The sequence below is a fragment of the Chlorocebus sabaeus genome, chromosome 23, assembly GCF_047675955.1.
Source record: "Chlorocebus sabaeus isolate Y175 chromosome 23, mChlSab1.0.hap1, whole genome shotgun sequence".
NCBI classification, from domain to species: Eukaryota; Metazoa; Chordata; class Mammalia; order Primates; family Cercopithecidae; genus Chlorocebus; species Chlorocebus sabaeus.
This window is the reverse complement of record NC_132926.1, coordinates 46658939-46678955: the sequence shown is the minus strand read 5'-3', so window position 1 is coordinate 46678955 and position 20017 is coordinate 46658939. Positions and strand designations below refer to the sequence as shown.

The 20017-nt window shown below is 42.9% G+C and overlaps 1 protein-coding gene across 4 annotated transcripts in view; it reads right to left on the bottom strand.

The window, feature by feature from the left end:
• MACROH2A1 (macroH2A.1 histone) overlaps positions 1 to 6274 on the bottom strand; it is a 65147-nt gene extending 58873 nt beyond the window's left edge. For all 4 annotated transcript variants that reach the window (XM_008014493.3, XM_008014496.3, XM_008014494.3 and 1 more), the window contains exon 1: positions 6080 to 6274. The gene's annotated coding sequence lies outside the window, so the exon portion shown is untranslated. The remainder of the gene's footprint in view (positions 1 to 6079) is intronic.
• Positions 6275 to 20017: the final 13743 nt, after the last annotated feature.

Sequence of the window (20017 nt, the reverse complement as noted above, 5' to 3'; positions counted from 1 at the left end):
CAGTAGTTAACAAAACCAACAATGTGTATAAGATGAAAAAAGGCCATCTTCTTGCAGAACAGATCTTGGACATTTCACTGAAGATATTGCTAGCTTCTGTAACAGTGAGTCTCTTATAACTTATTTCTCACTCCTGAAAAATCCAAAATGGGTTTTCATGATTGGCTGGTGTTTCTTCTCCACCTAGCAATTCATGGATCCAGATGCCTCCCATCTTGTGACTCTCATATCTTCAATGCGTGATTCCCAGGGTTGCCATGGAAAGAAAAAGACCATGGATCATAATCTATGAGGGTTTTAAGGGGCCAGGCCTGAGAGTGGGGCACATCACTTCTGACTATGATCCATCAACTAGAACTTAGTCATGTGCCCACAACTAATTGCAAGAGAGGTTGGGAAATGTACTCTGGCTATTTACTCAGAAGAAAGGAGGAAACAGCCAGTCTCTGTCACATGACAAACCAATCTGAATGCTGACCCTAACCCCAGAATGAGTTACCAGCCAAAACCTATTGGGCCCTGTTTGACCCATGTTCTGCATCCAGCCTTGTTTGAGAAACAGACAGCCCTACATCATAGACAAAGCAGCTTCCTAAGGACTCAGCATCTCTGCAGGGCAGTGAAGCTGGTCACGGGAGAACAGTTATACTATCCGGTCAAACTGACAAAGATGTGTTCTTCCGTCCTTCAGTAAACCAGGAGCCTTCACTCATGGTTCTGCATGCTTTGAAGACAATGATAGGTCCTCAGGCAACTGTGTCTGTTCATCATTGCATGTTAGCTTGATTGCCCTTTTGGCTGTTATCGGCCTAGAAAATGAAGGTTCTGTGATTGATCCTGAAGGGATCTCTGTGGTCTTTATCTCTGCAACTCCTCCAATTATATATCAATCACAATAAACATTAACCTTGTTCATAAAACCTCAAAGCCTACCCAAAGACAAACTTTTGTAGAGGAGCTATATGGAGAGATGAGTCAGGCTAGAGTGAGAAGCAAGAGAATCTGACCGCAGGCCCCTCAGCAATCGAGATGCGACTGGAGCAACACAGTCTGTTCTTGGCGCACAGGACTAATTAGAAGGCTGGCTATGTAGACCACATGAATAAGGTGGACACGAGAACAAGCTGTGCACCACTAGGAGGGGCAGTAGGGGCAAGGAACCAAAGTGCCATGGAGGCCCTGCCACACCCTCCTATCCCTCCCCAGCAGGCATCGTAACAGGCTGCTCCCTGCACTGCAGACCACCTCCACTCCCACTGGCACCTTCAGCACACCCAGGATGCTCAGTGTGGACTCTCTACCCCTCTGTCTGGAATAATCCTGCCTAGTGGTCCCAATGCCTTCTCTGGCAATGATCCATCAACGTGCTGCCTCTTCTGCATTCCTGCCAGGGCCATGCCTTCTGTCAGTCACAGTCTAGTTTGGGGAAGTTGCATGTCCAGACTCCAATCTTGTGCACAGGCCCTGTTGACCTCCAACACATCTCTCTATTTGCAACAACCAGAGATCCACCAGGATAAATCTCTCCCTCCCAGTACCCTCAATGGATGTGTCAGCTGCAGACCCAGGGCCCAGCTAAAAGTGCCTTACAATCTCCCTCAGCCTGCCCCTATTCTTTAATATACTCAATTATTTTTCTTAGTCTTATGTACAGTACTCTGCAAATGCAGTTTGCAACCCTTCCTTCCATCATGATTGCCACTCACTCTAGATCCCACTTACACATAAATTCTGAAACCAGCTATCCCATTCTTAGCACTCAGTACATGGTATCATCATTGCCTGTTTACCTGTCTGTCTTGATGAAATGAACCAATTTGCTCTACTCACTACTGTTATCTCCAAGCACCCACCACCCTGCCTGGCACCTGGTAAACACTCGAATGTCGGCTACGAGGTAGCTGATTATTTGGCACTGACAGTGGATGGGGAGAAAGGAGAGGGCAGCATTTCCAAAGGCCACAGGACAGGGAGCTATGGCCAGTGGGACACCAATCAGAGACCTTCTCTTGGACCATTCATGTACATACACCTGGCAAAATCCCCATAGGAGCCCAGACACTCAAAATTCAGGGAGCTTATAGAGCTACCTTGGGGATTCTCAGGAAAGGAACACTCCAACTGCCCTGATAGCTGGGCATAAGCCACACAGATGCCTTATGACTCTGTGACAGTTCTATGGTTTCAGTGACCTCTCCTCCTGCTTCTGGCTCAGTACCATAGACTACAGGAAAATACCTTCCTCACATCTGTAAGAGATTGACTCCTGTTAAAGCTACAGCACAGAAACCCCTTAAACAATCAGGGCACTCATGAAGCCACTGGAATAGTCAATCATGAAGTCTTTTATTATCTAAGCAATGAATACATGCCTATTGATCCCGTGTAATATTGATTAGAACTGCTGGGGAGTTGCTAGTCAAAGAGCCCTATCTCCAGCCCCTGAGGATAGAGGAGTCTGAGCTATCAGTACTTAAATAACTGCTGATGAGGAAGAACCATCCCATCCATTCTGGCAGCTGGATAAATGCCCACATATCCACATGCATTTGTCAGCTTCCAATCAACTCCAATCACAAAGGCAAACCTGAGACACTTAATTCTGAAGGACAGGACACTAATCCTGTTTACAGCATTCTCTTCCCTCTTCTATCACACCAAATGATTCACTGTGTCACCCGCTGTCATGTCCCCAGAGGCATGGGGATATACTAGACAACCATTGCTCACAGAGCTGGGGTTCACAAGCTGCACTCTGATTGGCTTGGATCAGAGACCTATTCTTGTATGCTAGCCAATCAGGAAAAATATCTCCCTCCATTCATAAAACACCATATCAAAAAGTGAGCCAGATGATTAAAGAACCTACAGTCCACTCTCAGTGAACTATGGGATTGCAAACAGAAGAGACAGACCAACCGAGATGGTAAATAAATCGTAAACCATGCATTTTGTTCTAGCAGATGTGTCTTACTCCTGTTATGTTTTCAGTGGCAGGAAGAAACAAAACACAAACACAAGTGTCATTCACCACAAGCAAGAAACAGTTTTGGGGAAGCTAGTCGGGGGTTGAAATTTCACCACTGCAAAACCATTCTGTGATCTGCTTCCCCAGATGCACTGAAGGAACTGTGCAGCTTGTTACATTTTAACAGCAAGTTATCGCCTGCCTGCTTTACAAAAAAACTTTCCTACATACTCCTCTCTCTTTTAAAGGTTGTGCCAAACTCTAAGATAACCAGTCTAATGGAAGGTCATTTAGAGAAAAGTTAAAGTGTGGGCTTCAGAGAACAGGACTCTGATAAGGCTTAGTACATAGAATCCACTCATTATTTGTTGAGTAGACATGCTCCCAATAAGAATAAAAAGAACACCTGATCCTGTCTCTCTCCTGCTCAGAACCTTTCAGTTGCTTTTAGGATAAAGTGTGAGTTTGACCAGAATCCTTTGTGATTTGTCCTGTTTGTCCCTCCCTGAAGCCTCACCTGACTACGCACCAGGACTCAGCCATCCCAAGCCTCTGGCAGTTCCCCACATAACCTCTGTTCTTTTCTTCTAAGATGCACACATGTGGTTCCTCAGGCCTCAAACACCTGTCCCCATCTGCCCTCCTTTGCCCAACCAACTTGACCTTTCCATGCCAGATAAGGGCTCACTCCTGGCTAGGTTACTGCCCCTGCAGGGGGCTACTTGGGGCCTTCTGCACTGACTTTACAACAGCTACTTGCCTGCCTTCTCCCAATGTCAGCTCCCCCAGGGTAGGGGCTAGGCATTTCTTAATCACAGCTGTGTCCCCAGTGCCTGAAGAGGAGCTGATTCTCAGGAAATCTTTATGGAAAGACTCTGAGACACTGATCTGACAGGTTTGGTCCAAGCAAACAAGCTATACAACTCTTTGGAATGAAGAGTTGACTCACTCAGGCTCACTTGTAAGTGCTGAGGCAGAGCCCAACATAACTCTAAACCTACAGAATGTGGGAAGGACCCACAGATGTGGGCCCCACTCACTCCTGCCCCTTCCCAGCTCATGTTCTAGGAGTGGGGCTCTGAAAAGCCTGTCACAAATCCTTGGGGACACTTGAATAAGAACCAGAGGCTGTTGCAATTCTGATGAACACCACATATAGAGTCTTGTTGGGTTCTTCAGCTTGAGGTTTTCAGTTTATGCTTTTATTTAAATAAATCTCCTTTAGGTGACTTGGGGCCGCATTAGCTCTGAAGGCAGGTCCCAGAACACATGCACTCTGAGGTTCTCAATGGGGAAGGAATGGGAGACGCTCCTCAAGTTCTCCTCTCTCAGGGACCAGAAGAAACAGCAGACGGAGATGTGCCACTCCCTGACACTGGCCCATTTGGTAAAAACTAAACCAGTGGCATGGCTGTATATTAGAATGTCACATGTGAAGTTCCAGACAATCCTCAAAGTTTAATAAAATGTGAGTTAAATTGTGCCTCCTTCTAAAGGCCTGCCTCAAACAATTTTCATTGACACAACCCTCTTAAGGCCTCATCTAGGGATCAGCATTGACAATGGTAACAGATCAAAACCAAAGAACAGACTGGAAATATTTATTTCTCCTTGTAAAACTAGAAGGGGGAAGAATTTGAAGTCTTTCAAGAGTTTTGTTGTTGTGTTTAAGAAAAAATAAGTTTAAAAACATACTCATCCTCATCGGAGAGTCTCTTGTGCAAGACTGAGATGCTGCTGCCCAACTCTAGTTAAATATGTACAAGGCATATTAATTTCAGTTGCAGGCGTGAGGTGTCCATTTCAGAGTTAACACCTCTGACAGCAGGCTAGTAGCCTACAGGTGGCCTGCAGTAGGTGAATTCCACCTAATTTACAACTAGGAGTCTCCCATTCAAACCTAAGACTGTTAAAAATGCCGACTCTCCGGAGCAGGGAGCTTTGGAACAAAGCACTTCCCTCACCCCCCACTTAAACGGTAAAATCTCAAACCACAAAGGTGGAAGAAAAGAGGGAAGTGCCCCCTCTAATTGTCTATTCTTATGTGCTGTTTACTGGGTCATTAAAATCTTACAAGGCCTTTATAGTCACTGTAATTGTTGAATTCAAGGTTTGTACCAGTTGTTTGTACAGAAGTCTCTCACTTTGAAACTCAGAAACATTTCCCCTAACATCTTGTCTAAAAGAACCTTTCAAGCAATGTACTGACCAGCTGCTTGAGTGATCTGTGGCCCCTGCAGGAGTGGGGGTGGGGAGCGCCATGTCGCACACCTGTTGTCAGGTGACACTGCCAGCAGCATCCTGCGCACTCACCTCCCCACTCCACCCCACCCCCAGCGAGGCTCTTTCCTGCTGGCCTTCTCCACCCGGGGAAGCCCACAGCCTTCCGGAGTTACCTTTAAAAAAAAAAAACAAAGCAAACCCTTCCTACCACAAAGCAAACAAAAGGTTGATACCAAGACAATCGGGAGCAGCGGGGGTTCCCGTGGCCCCTCTCCAGCCCACCCTTGGACCACTCCCCGACCCGGTTCCCAGCTCCAGCCCGGCTTCAGTCCCGCGAGTAGCCCCCGCCCTCCCCTCCCTGCAGATAGCGAGCCAGACGCCTACACCTTGGTCCCCCGGGGCTCGGGCCCGACTTATTGTGGCCGGGGCCGGCAACTCGCGGGCCGGCGGCGGCCTCACCAAGTACAACTCCGCTCACAGCAGCTCCCGGGCGCCCAGGCCCAGGCTGCCCAGCCAGCGCCGCGGGGCCTCCTGCGGCCTCAGGCCTGGCCGGTGAGCCTGCCCCAGGAAGGGTCACCAGGGGAGGCGCCAGCACTGCCTTTTTCCCACAAAAGCGCACAGGAGCGGGCAGGGGATGCATTTCGAAGAGAAGTTGGTTTCCGGGTTTGTTTCTTGAACAAAACCAAAGGGAATCCCGCGCGACCCGACAGGGCCTGGGAGGGCGTCGTGCACGCGAGAGGACCCGGCGTGGGCCACACCGAACCCGGCGGCCCGAGCCCGGCCAAGCACCACACCGGTACGCGCCAGGCCGGGCCGCTCCCCGGCACCCGCGGCCGGACCCGAGCGGCGGGGACAGGGAGTGCGGCAAGGGGCCCGCGCGGCACTTACGCGGCGGCTCGGTGGCGGCGGCGGCGGCAGCTGAAAGATGTCTCGGCCTGAGCCCTCCTGGCCGCTCGCGCCTTTTCTCTCCGCGCTCCTCGCTGGCCCGCCCGCCTCTTTGCTTCCCGCCCGCGCGGCCCGCGCTCTCCCCCTCCGCCCGGCGCCGCTGCCGAGTGAACTGGAACCAGTCCTCGCGGCCGGCTTCCCACAATGCACAGCGCGCCGCTCGTCACATCCCTTCCCGGCCCCGAGCGTCCGGCCTCCGCGCCCGCGCCGCCTAGCGCCCCGGCCTTGACCCCGGGCCCGCGCCCTGCCAGCTGACGCCGGCCGCTCTGCGCCCAGGGACCAGCCAGCGCCCCGGACGCGAGGTCCGACCCGTGATCCCGGCGTCGCCCAGAACCCAGTCCTTGGGAAGGGCCAGGACCGCCGGAGACGCGCTTCTCCAGGGCGCGTCCCAGCCTCAGCGTCTCGAGTGAGCGCCTACTGTGTGCCTGGCTCTGAGCTCGGGACTGTCGTCGCCACGGCATTCTTAGGAACCTTCAAACTAACCCAGTGGGAAGGCACAATGGCTGTTACCGGCGATCGCTCTTCCCTCCCTAGCCAATGCCAACTCCCCCAGCCCCCGCCTCAGAGGCCTCGCTGTCTTTAGATACAGGCCACCCCCAAGCCCTTGTCTGCCCCAAGGTCAATTACTGCGCACCCGGCTCCCCTGGGGTCTTTCAGCTAATCCCCTCACCCCAAGGCTGGATCCTGCCTTGCACGTGGAAGCGGTTAGCTACTTGGCTTCAGCAAAAGTTCACTTTCGGACCCAAGTTGGGAATTACTAATATAAACAGTGATTCCTTATCATCACACGCGTTTTTTAAAAACTGCGGACAGGCCGAAAGAGGAGGGCCCGCCACAAAGCCCTCCACGTCTTCCTAAATTGGTTTACCGCCTGAAGGCATTGGTGCCCCATCCCAGGTACTTAAATGGGGGCCTTCCCTCTACTCCCCTCCCTCCAAAGTGTGGAGCGGGAAGCCACTTCTCCATCCAGCTGTAAACTAAATTTGGATAATAATACACATCCCTCAGGGTTGATGTGAAGTTTAAAGTGCCGCTACTGGGGATTATGCAGGTAATTAGAGACCCCACCCCCAACCCCAGTCCTCAGGCTGCGCGGGAATCGCAGCGGCAGTAACCTCCACCTCACCGGAATGCTTTACTCGTTACTGTAAGAGTTTGCAAAACAATGTCCAATACCTGCCATTCATGCATTCGTTAATTCAATTAAGTACTGAGAACGTATTTTGTGTCATGCAGCAATTTGGGTGCTGGATATGAAACAGCCAAGAGAACAGGCAGAAGTCTCTGCCCTCCTGGGGTTTGCATTCTAGTGAGGGAAGGAAAGACAAACGGGATTATGTGTCAGAGGGTCTCCATGTGGTGGAGCAAAATAAGGCGGAGAAGGGGAATAGGAAGTGTGAGATAAGAGTGAGGCTCAAATATACGAGAAGGCCTCTCTGAGAATGTAACATTTAAAGCAAAGGCCTGAAGAAATTGAGGGAGCAAGTCATGTGGATGTCTGGGGAAGAACTGCCCCAAGCATGAGGAATAGCAAGTGCAAAGGCTAGGAGCGTGTCCGAAATAGTCGAGACACAGTGAGTGTGAGGTTGGAGTAGAATGGGTGAAGGGGAAAGTAGCAGGAGATGAAGCTGGAAAAATGATGCTTATGATGCTTCTGGTCCCAAAACAAAGCGTTATGGATGTATGAGGATTTTCCAAGGAAGGGATGTCAGGAAAGGTGCACAGACCCTCCCGCACACCACACCTTGTTGTTCCATCCTTCTCTGTGTCTTTGGGCAAGGATTCTCCGTTCTGCGGGGACCACCAGGTGAAATTAAAGTCTACAGTCCTCCAAGAGCTGATCTGGGGCCGGCCCCACCTCCATGCCCCTCCACAGCGTGCCTTTCTCATAGAACACTCTAGGACCTTTGTCCTCTGGAGCTGTTCAATGCAGCAGCTCTGACCTCAGCCTTCTCCAGAAACCTCCACCTTCTCTCCCCTCTCTCCTCCTGCGCTTTGTGTGTCCTGTTCTTCCACTTCAGTGACCTGTCTCCTCCCCTAATCTGGCTCAGAGAGGTGTACCAACTGCTGCTGCTGCTATTACTTCTTCTTCTTTTAAAGGTTATTTTTTCCAATTAGAAAATAAAGCTATGCTCACTCTGAAAACATGAAAAATAAAAATGCTCAAAAAATAAAACTCACTCTACGTTCATTGCTAGGAGAGAACAGGCTGCTCCCATTGCAGCCTTTTTATCTATATCTACTTAATATTAAACATATAGAGTTTCTACTCCATTTAGTGATTGCACCTGCATTTTAAACTTAATGGTTCCTTATGAACATTTTACTGGGTAGTTAGTTATTCTACAATAACATTACTGGAACTGTTTGGGTTTCCCACGACCCTCTTAAAAATTTTTGAGCACCCTGAAGAGCTTTTGTCTTATAGGTTACATCTATCAATATTTGCTTTATTAGAAATAAAAACTGAGAAAAAGTAAATGTTTATTAATTTATTTTTAAAATGTTAACATGAAAAGAAGTTATATTACATAAATAATGTATTTTAGGAAAATAATTATATTTTCCAAACAAAAATAATGAGTGGGAAGAGTGACATTGTTTTACAGAGTTGCATGGTTCTTGAACGTCTGGTGTAATAGGAGGCTGGTTTCATGCCTCCTCCTACATTCAGTCGGTCACTATATGTTGTTTTGTTTGAAGTATGTGAAGAAAATTCAGCCTTATGTAGATATGTATATGGGAAAGAATAGAAGTTTTTTTTTTTTTTTTTTTTTTTTTTTTTTTTTTTTTTTTGAGACGGAGTCTTGCTCTGTCGCCCAGGCTGGAGTGCAGTGGCCGGATCTCAGCTCACTGCAAGCTCCGCCTCCCGGGTTTACAGCATTCTCCTGCCTCAGCCTCTCGAGTAGCTGGGACTACAGGCGCCCACCACCTCGCCCGGCTAGATTTTTGTATTTTTTAGTAGAGACGGGGTTTCACCGTGTTAGCCAGGATGGTCTCGATCTCCTGACTTCGTGATCCGCCCGTCTCGGCCTCCCAAAGTGCTGGGATTACAGGCTTGAGCCACCGCGCCCGGCCAGAATAGAGGATTTTAATCGCCTTTTCAGACAATTACAGATGCTCTTCTTTCATACTACACCAAAATGCAAGAAGGAGTCATTTCTTAAAGGTTAAGCGCAATGTAGAACCTGGAAAAAAAAAAAAATCGATAAACTTTTGAACTCAGTTAATACATTAAAATCCTTTGGCCTATTTTATATCTTGACTGGGTCCTTTAGCTATGCATGATTTGGTAAAATTATACATTGGTCATTTGGGAAATAGCAGTTCACTGATTTATATGGATCTTACAAATGTAAACACATTTCATTGTACAATATTAGAAAAATCACATCTATTAATAGCACCTCTGATCTCATCTGAAGGTTTTCGAGTATTGGGAAGTTGTCAAGCTCACAGTGGCAGATACGAGTTTCCCAAAACTGTAATTTCTGCTTGAAAGCTCAAGTTTATCACTGACAACATAATGTCACAGCGATTTTCCTAGAAGTGACAGGTTCATTTCATTCATTTTCAAGAAAAATGTCTACCACAAACAAAGAACCACATTATGACTTTCATGGACCATAGGCATTTTTGCCTCCATGGGCCCCTTCCTCTACTAAAAAGACAACTGCACTGGTATAAAGACAAATACATTAATATCGTATATTAAAACTGTGCCTCATGGAGCATTCAGCCCTACATACACCCAATTCTGAATACCCGTAGTTTGTCTGTCAGGTGTAGCTTCTCCATTAGAAACAGTACTCAGGCCCCCAGGACTTTATGGGTCCACAAAAATGTCTTAATTTCTTTTAAAATCAGAAGAAAATGAAGGTTAGTTCTTTTATATTGAAGAAAATATTTTAATATATAACGTTAATATATTTGTCTTTCTACAAACACAGTTGTAAAATATTTTTTTCTATTGTTTTATAGAAGAAGGGACTCCTGAAGGTAAAAGTGCCTAGGGCCATGAAAGTGTAATGCAGCCCTGCTGTCAGTCCTTGTTTCAAGAAAAACTGGTGTTCCATGAGAAAAGCAGCTAGTTTAACTCACAGCTCAATCGCACACGTGCTTCTCTCCAAGGTGACCATCCTAACAGAAGTGCTTTATGCATACTTCCCATTTGGTCACATGGAATATTTTAAAATGTGTTCTAAAGGGCCAGATTTAATAAAATTAATACATTTTACTGTTTCATCAGGACATTCTTAAGTTAAACTGGCTCTTTTTTTGGCTGCAAGTGCTTGGTAATAAATAATTAAATGATGATCAGTGCGGGATGATGCCATTGCTGATTTGTGGTAAGTCACCAGCAGTTTTATCCACTATTGTTCTTGCACCATTAGTGCAAAGATCAACACAGGGAAAAGCCAAATAATGTCTTAATGTTAACATGAAAATACTTGTGACTTTTTGTACCTCCAGGAAGGGTCTCAGTGACCTTCGGTGGTCTGCAGACTACATTTTGAGAACCACTGCTTCACAATATCCACAAGCTTGGCCATCGTTAATTTAAACAACTCCTTACTTTGTCTTCGTTCAGGCTGTTTCCAACTCTATTATAAAGGCATTATGAATATTTTTAAAGATTGGCCAGGTGCAGTGACCCACGCCTATTACCCCAGCACTCTGTCAGGCCAAGGTGGGCAAATCCCTTGAGGTCAGGAGTTTGAGACCAGCCTGGCTAACATGGTGAAACCCCATCTCTACTAAAAATACAAAAATTAGCTGGGCGTGGTATGCAGGCCCATAACTGCAGCTGCTCAGGAAGCTGAGGCACGAGAATCGCTTGAACCCAGGAGGCGGAGGTTGCAGTGAGCCAAGATTGCACCACTGCACTCCAGCCTGGGTAACAGAGTAAGACTGTCTAAGAAAAAAAAAAAAGGGGGTATATATTTGTGTACATCTGGTCGTTAAGGATAAGTTCTTAGAAGTGGAATTGTTGAATCAAACATCCCAATTTTAAAGCTTTAACACAGGCAGCCAAATGGCTCTCCAGAGAAACTGGGACAGTGTTTGGGCCAATAGGCAAGGCTGAGCATTCTGATTTCCCCAAAACCTTCTTGCCCTACCCTGAGTGTTCCCCAAGACCAATAATTTCTGAGAGTCAAACAATGGAGGTGTCACCATCTCTCTCAGTTTATCTTGACTTCCTTTGTTGAAGGACAGAGAGTAGGTCTCCTAATCTTTTGATCAACACATATCAAACCAAGGGGAGTGTGTGTACATGAGTCAGGGGAGCGAGGAAGGGGAGATCTGGAAACAAAGCCTCAGGCAAACCTTTCATGCTTCTCCCTCATCATCCTCTGTCCCCCACCAACAAACATGTACTTTATTCCACCGAACAGATGCATTCTGCATCTTTGCAGGCTGAAGACTTTCTTCCTCACTTGATTACTGCAGGGATGGGTTCTTTCCCTTTGATCTACAACTGACGGCAACATCTGACACTTTTCCTTGTTTTCAACAACCCCTCCTGTCTTTGTTAAGCCCTTCTTTAAGGTAATGCCCTTCTTTAAGATAAGTACAGGTGAATAGTTACCCTTAATGAGGAACAACAAAGGGGCCATGGGAAACCATCCTAGAGAGTTTGTAGGAAGGGCTGTATTACCTCTTTTCATGCCTAGAGGCATCTCTGAATTTAAATATTTTTTCCCCTGGGGAGAGAACTGGATTGAAAATACAGGTTGAAGGATTTAGGATACCTATAGAGCAGTGAAAGTGTGCTCTGCAGACCACTATGGGGTCCCTGAGACCCCTTCATGTGGTCTGTGACCAAAACTATTTTCATAATAATATGAAAGCCTTATTTGCCTTTTTCACTGTGTTGACATTTGCACTGATGACACAAAAGCATTGGTGGGTAAACTGCTGGAGCCTTAGCATGAGTCAAGGCAGTGGCCCCAAACTGTACTAGCAGTCATAGAATTATTCACCTCATCACACAGACGCACACGCACACACACACACACACACCACAGAAAGAGAGCGTTAGTTTCACTTAAGAATTAAGAATGTCCTTGGGCTGAGCGCGGTGGCTCACGCCTGTAATCCCAGCACTTTGGGAGGCCAAGGTGGGCGGATCACAAGGTCAGGAAATCGAGACCATGGTGAAACCCCGTCTCCACCAAAAGAAAAATATATATATATATATCTATACACACACACACACACACACACACACACACACAATTAGCCGGGCGTGGTGGCGGCGCCTGTAGTCCCAGCTACTCGGGAGACTGAGGCAGGAGAATGGCGGGAACCCGGGAGGCGGAGCTTGCAGTGAGCCGAGATCGCGCCACCGCACTCCAGCCTGAGCACAGAGCGAGACTCCGTCTCAAAAAAAAAAAAAAAAAAAAAGAATGTCCTTAATGAAATACATTTTTTAAAATTTAAAAGCTTGTATCTGCTACCATGAACTTGACAGCTTCCCAATACTTTTCTGATGAGATTGGTGGTAGTATTAACTAATATGACTTTTTGATGTCGTGTTTTAAAATCAGTCAATATTTGGAAGATCTGCATAAGTTAGCAAACCAATATTTTTCAAGTGACCAATGCATGATGTCACAAAATCATGCATAGGTAAAAAGATCCATTCAAAGTGCAAGATAAACCGATGGATTTAATGTCACAGAGTATGAAAAGTGAGGGATGCTTTCAAATTCTACATAACTATTAACCTTTAAGAGCTGACCACCTGTTCAGTTTTGGTATAGAATCAGAGAACAATATCCACAGGTATCTGAAAAGAGTACTGTAATATTCCTTCCTTAAAAAAAAAAGCAAATCGGCCGGGCGCGGTGGCTCACGCCTGTAATCCCAGCACTTTGGGAGGCCGAGGCGGGCGGATCATGAGGTCAGGAGATCGAGACCATCCTGGCTAACACGGGGAAACACCGTCTCTACTAAAAAATACAAAAAAATAGCTAGGCGTGGTGGCGGGCGCCTGTAGTCCCAGCTACTCTGGAGGCTGAGGCGGGAGAATGGCGTGAACCCGGGAGGCATAGCTTGCAGTGAGCTGAGATCGCGCCACTGTTCTCCAGCCTGGGGGACAGAACAGGCTGCGTCTCAAAAAAAAGGCAGACTCCGTCTCAAAAAAAAAAACAAAACTTTTGCATGGAAAGAGGAACACCATTAAAAAGTCAAATGACAAACTGCAAGAAAACATTGGCAAAATATAGCACAGATAAAAACTATTGTCCTTGCCTTAGTCTTCGTGGGCTGCCATAACAAAATGCCATAAATTGGGTGGCTTAAACAATAGGAATTAATTTTCTCACAGTTATGGAGGCTTGAAAGTCCAAGATCAATGTTCCAACAGTATTTGGTTTCTGGAAAGGGCTTTCTTCCTTTCCTCCTGGCTTGTAGACAACTGCTTGGTCCTCACATAGCCTTTTTTCCATGGGTGTGTGTGGGTTTATTGGGGACTAGAAAGAGCATTCTTTGATGTCACTTCTTATAAAGACACTAATTGTATTGGATTAGGGCCCCATCCTTATGATCTCATTTAAACTTAGTTACCTTCTAAAGGTTCCATCTCCAATTACCATCACACTGGAGGTTAGAGCTTCAACATATGAATCTGGGGGAGACAGAATTTAGTTCACAGCACTCCCTAATATCTTCTGGCCAGGCAGGGTGGCTTATGCCTGTAATCTCAGCACTTTGGGAGGGCAGATAGCATGGACAGATAGCTTGAGCCCAGGATTTCAAGATCAGCCTGGGCGACATGGTGAAACGCCATCTCTACAAAAAATACAAAAATTAACTGGGTGGTGGCATGTGCCTGTAGTCCCAGCTACTTGGAAGGCTGAGGTGGGAGGATGCTTGAGCCAGGGAGGCTGAGGTTGCAGTGAACTGAGGTCATGCCACTGCACTCCAGCTTGGGCAACAGAGCCAGGCCCTGTCTCAAAAAACAAAACAAAACAAAAAAACTTCTGAAAATTAACATCTTATTGAAAGATATCCAGAAGATATGAACAACTAATAGGAAGACATATAAAATGGTACTTAAAATATGAAAAGATATTCAACTTCATTCATAAGAGAAATGCAAACAGAACCACACATAGAAACCATTTCTTACCTACCAGACTGGCAAAAGTTCAAGAGCTTGAAACTACATTGGCAAAGCTGTAGTAAACAGGCTGTCTCTCTAACACGTGACTGGTAGAAATACAAACTGTTTCAACTCTATGGAGGGAAATTTGACAATATTTAATAAAAGTTATTTCTGCATTTATCCTTAACCAAGTAATTATGCTTTTAGAACTTATCCTGAAGATACATCACCAATGATACAAAAATACATATGTATAAGGTTATTCATTGCCTCATTATTGGTAATTACAAAATATTGACAGCTACATAAGTGTACAAGCATAGGAAATTAATTGAATAAACTATGATATAATGCATAAAATGAATACTATATGCTGTAAAAAAGAACGGCGAAGATCTCTGTAAACTGATATGAAGTAAATTCCAAGAGATATTGTTAAGTGAAAAAAGCAAAGTGCAAATGAGAGTATGCTACATTTTGTGTAAGAAAAAAGGGAAATTAAGAAAACATACATATATCTGCTTACAAATACAACTAGAAACACAGGAAGGATAAACTATAAAACAATGACAATAGTTAGCTATAAGGAGTGAGGGGCAGAAAGAATAAGGAAGAAAATGACACTTATAAGTATACTTATCTGAGTATACTTTTTTGTATACTTTTGACTTTCAGAAATGTGTTAATGTTCTACATATTGAAAAACTAAAATGACATCTATAAGAAGGAGCAGGGAGAAAATTCATAGAACATAAAACAAATTAAAACCAGTGAATCTAATTGTGTTTCAGATGAATGTCATAATCCCACTACAAGGGAGAAAAAGAAATAATTCAAGAAATTTATGACCACAGTATTTGATACTCTCAGCCTATGGTGGGGAAGAGGGACAGGGAGGAATTACAAATACATCCTAAGGTTTTTTTTTTTTTTTTCAGTTTGTTATTTGTAGTGGCATGGGGAAATCCATTCTAAAATAATTTTGGATGTATTATAGGCTTTAGCAAATGAATAAATGTGCTGATGTTATCAAGAGCCAGATTTCTCCCTGTGGAAGAAGAGACATACAACCATGGAATGGAGGAAGGCAAGAAAGTATCACTTAGGGATGTACTGGAATCAGAAGTAATGATGTGAACTCATGATTTTAAAAATAAGTATATATAAACATGTATGTATATATGTGCACATGTATGTACATATGTATGTGTATGTATATGTGTATATACATGCATGCATTTCCTAGCTCTGTCTGCTGAAAGGGCCAAGAACGAAAGACATCCCTGCAGCAAGAAGCACATCTACTATTCAAATGATCTATTCTTGTGTAAATTTTGGTTAATTGTGTTTTTCTAGGAATTCATTTCAACTGAATTTTCAAACTTAATAACATTAAATTACTAATAATATTACATAATTCTTCTTTCACGTTCATTAGTCTGTTGTTATAGGTCTTTCTTTTTTTAATTTCTGACACCTTTTTTGTGTCTTTTCTATTTTTTTTCTCTTGATCAGTTTTGCCATGCCACTCACTTTGTGAGTCTGTTCAAAGAATCAACTTTGTTGATCATCTTTATCGTGCTTGTTTCTTCATTCATCAATTTCTATTATTTTATTTGTTACCTATTTCTTTTTACTTTGGAGGGGTTAATTTTTTCAACTTTTTATGGAAGTATAATACACATGCAGAAAAGTGCACAAATTCTAAGCGTGTGTAGCTCCATGAGTTGTTCACAAGGTGAATATACCTGTGTAAATAGCACCTAGATCAAGAGACAGAATATTATCAGCATCCTAGAATCTCCTCCTCTGTACCCTCTTTCAGTTTCCAGCCCCTAAAATAGATATTATCCTGACGTTTAACGCCACAGTTTCGTTTTGCCTGTTTTGAACTTTCCATGAACGGAGTCATGCAATATGTACTCTTGCGTGTCTGGCTTCTTTTGCTTAACCTGTTATCTTTGAGTTTCATTCATGCTGTTCTATGTAGCAGTAATTCACTCTTTTTTTTGTTGTTAAGTAATATTATATTGTTCTAGTGTCTTTCTGTCTTTATTTTTGATGTGGTCCAATTTATCAATTTTTCCTTTTATGGATTATTATTTTAGTCATAGTAGGAATTATTTGCCTAGCCAAAGATTTTTCTCCTTTTTCTTTTTTCTTTCTTTTATTTATTTATTTACTTTTTTTTTTTTTTTGAGACAGGGTCTTCATCTGCAGCACAGGCTGGAGTGCAGTGACATGATCTCCACTTACTGTAACTTCCGCCTCCCGGGTTCAAGTGATTCTCATGCCTCAACCTCCTGTGTAGCTGGGACTACAGGTGCATGCCACCACACCCAGCTAATTTTTTTTTTTTTTGTATTTTTTGCAGAGACAGGGGTTTCTCTGTGTTGGCCAGGCGGGTTTCAAACTCCTGGCCTCAAGTGATACACCTGCCTCGGCATCCTAAAGTGCTGGGATTACAGGTGTAAGGCACTGCACTCGGCCACGTGTTTTACATTTAAGTCCAGAATCCACTTTAAATTAATTTCTGTATGAAGTGTGAGGCTTAGAGCAAGATTTTTTTTCTTTCCTATTTTATTTTCTCCTGTGTATGTCTATTTGCTTGAGTACCATTTGCTGAAAAGGCTATCCTCCATTGCATTGGTTTTGCACCTTTGTCAAAAACGAGTTAGGCATATTGCTGTGGGTCTATTTCTGAGTTCTCTATTCTGTTCCATTGGCCCATGTGTCTGTCCCTCTGGCAATATCAGTCCATGTCTTCATTACTGGAGCTATATGTTAGGCCTTAATACCAAGAGAATGGTTACTTCTGCTTTGTTCTTTTTTGTGAAGATTGTCTTAGCTATTTTAGAACCTATTCGTTTCTATATAAATTTTAGAATAAGCTTGTCTATATCTACAAAAAACCCTTGGGATTTTGATAGAAATTTCATTAAATCTATAGATCAGTTTTGGAATAATGGACATCTTTACTATGTTTGGTCTTCTGATCCATGGACACAGTATATCTCCCCATTTATCTAGGCATTCTTTGGTTCTTTTATCAGCTAACTGTTTTTTGATAAATAGAAATTTCTAGATTTAATGTAGTCCATCCAATTTATTAGTTTTTTTTTATGATTAACACATTTTGTGTGCTGTTTAAGAAATCTTTGCCTAACCTCTATCAGTCATCAATCTTTAAGTACGATAAGTAGGTCATGGCAACCCAACATTCTTACTGTGACAACTAGAAAAAGCTGTGTACTTTTAAAAAAGGGATCAAAGTGCTCTGGAAGCAACAAGTACAATATGAATTTAAATTGCAGAGGGGGTGAATTGATGATCACTAGCAGCTTCCTTCCCTAGGGGCCTTTTCCGAGTATAGGCTCAGACTGAGGTTTGGATCTAACTCATTCAGAGAGACTCTGTTGAAGGAATAGAACCCAGCAAGGCTTTTGGAGGCTGCACAGGATTTAAATGATAGATTGGAGACTTGCAGAGCCCCCAGACATGTTTGCATTTTCCATAGAACACTTGGTAAGTTCTGAGGCTTGTGTGTAGGAGGCTGAGAAGTCCAGCAGAGTGTTTCTAACAGGCAAAATACAATTTCCTGTAGTTTGATGCTCAAGAGACAAAGTCCTGCTAGAGGGAGAGATCCTGTCTCAAAAACCCACCAAGTCTAAAAAGGCTTCACGACATTTCTCAGATTTTGCAGTTGTATGGAGCATGAGGATACAAAATTAAGCTCAACACTTTCAAAGAGCTGAAATGAATTTCCCACAGTCTTTCAAAGGGGTAAGACAACAGAGACCCTCTAGATCTCAATGAAAAACATAGGTAAAACTTACTTATTTTGACAGAGTCATAATAGTGATTTATTTGGGGGTAACTGGAAGGGATCATGCAGGATCTTGCTGGGTATATGAAAACTGTCACCAATTTTTTAAGACTTGTGTACTTTATTGTATATAAGTTATAGCTCAATCAAAAAATCAAAACATTATTTAAAAAGAAAGCAGAAAAACTTATCTTTCACACTTTGCAATCCATCTGGAATACAAAAATATGATACAAGATATCATTTTTCTAATTTTTCCAGCACCAGCTAATGAATAATTATACTTTCCCCACTGCACCATAGTGTCATCGATCAAGTGACCATGGATTTGTGTCCAGACTCTCTACTTGTCTTAGTTTGCCTGGACCGTCATAACAAAACATAAACTAGGTGGCTTAAACAACAGAAATTTATTTCTCACACTTCTGGAGGCTGGGAAATACAAGATCAAGATGTCAGCTTATTCTTTTTCTGTTGAGGGCTCTCTTTCTGGCTTGAAATAAAATTGTTCAGATACTCTCTTATCCTTTTAATACAACATTTGTAGTGCTGTCTTCCTTGTCGTTACTGGTACTGATAATCTGGGATTTCTCTCTTTTGTCTCAATTGATATTTCTAAGGGTTTATCAGTTTTCAAAGAACCTACTTTTGGCTTTATTTAACTTATCTATTAAAGTTTTTCTATTTAAATAAATTTCAGCTCCTCTTTCCTTCTTTCTACTTTCATTGGATTCAACACACTGTTCTTTTTACATCTTATTAAGATACAAGCTTAGGTAATTGATCTTTTTTATTTTCTAGTATATGTAGTTAGAATTATAAATTTTTGTCTGATTTTATTGTATTCTATAAGTTTTGATATATAGCATCTTCACTATTATTAAGTTCATAATATTTTCTCATTCAGTTGTAATCTCTTCTTTAAACTATAGATTATTTTTGAAGTATATGTTTGATTTTTAGACATGAGGATTTTGCTATTTACTTCTAGCTTAATTCAGTTGTACTCAGAGATTATACTATGGATGCTCGTAAACACTGTAATATTGTTGAGCCTCTTTTTGGTTCAACTCATGGACCTATTTTGTCACAAATTTTATGTGCACTTGAAAATAATGTAAATTCTATCATTGTTGGCTGCAATGATTTATATATGTCAATTAGCTCTAGTTTTTTTAAATTGTGTTTTTCAACCTTTGAATGTCCTTACTGATTTCTTTTTTTGTCTAGTTATTCTATCAGGTTTTGAGAAAGTGTGTTAAAGTCTTCCATTGTGACTGTAGGCTTGTCTATTCCTCCTCGGGTTCTGTCAGTTTTGCTTTAATATATATTGAAACCATATTATTAATTATATACTGGGTTCTGTCTGTTTTGGTTTTACATATACTGAAATCATATTATTAATTATATACTGGGTTCTGTCTGTTTTGGTTTTATATATACTGAAATCATATTATTAATTATATACTACTATATATAATATATGTGTGTGGCATATTTCTAGTGAATTGATCTTCTTATCATTAAGAAATTTTCCTTTTTAGTTTTGATAATGTTTCTTGAAATTGATTTGGTCTGATGTCAGTATTGTTATATCAGCTTTCTTTTAGGGTTTGTATGGTCTATTTTTCCAATCATTTGTTTTAAAACTTTTTGTGTCCTCATATTTAAAGTTTGTCTCTTGCAGTTGGATTAATATCGCCATCTTACCATATGATTTTTAATTGACCCACCTGTTTTATTTTATTTATTATTTATTTATTTATTTATTTAGAGACAGAGTTTTGCTCTTGTTGCCCAGACTGGAGCGCAATGGTGCGATCTCAGCTCACTGCAACCTTTGCCTTCCAGGTTCAAGTGATTCTCCTGCCTCAGCCTCCCGAGTAGCTAGGATTACAGGCATGTGCCACCACGCCGGGCTAATTTTGTATTTTTAGTAGAG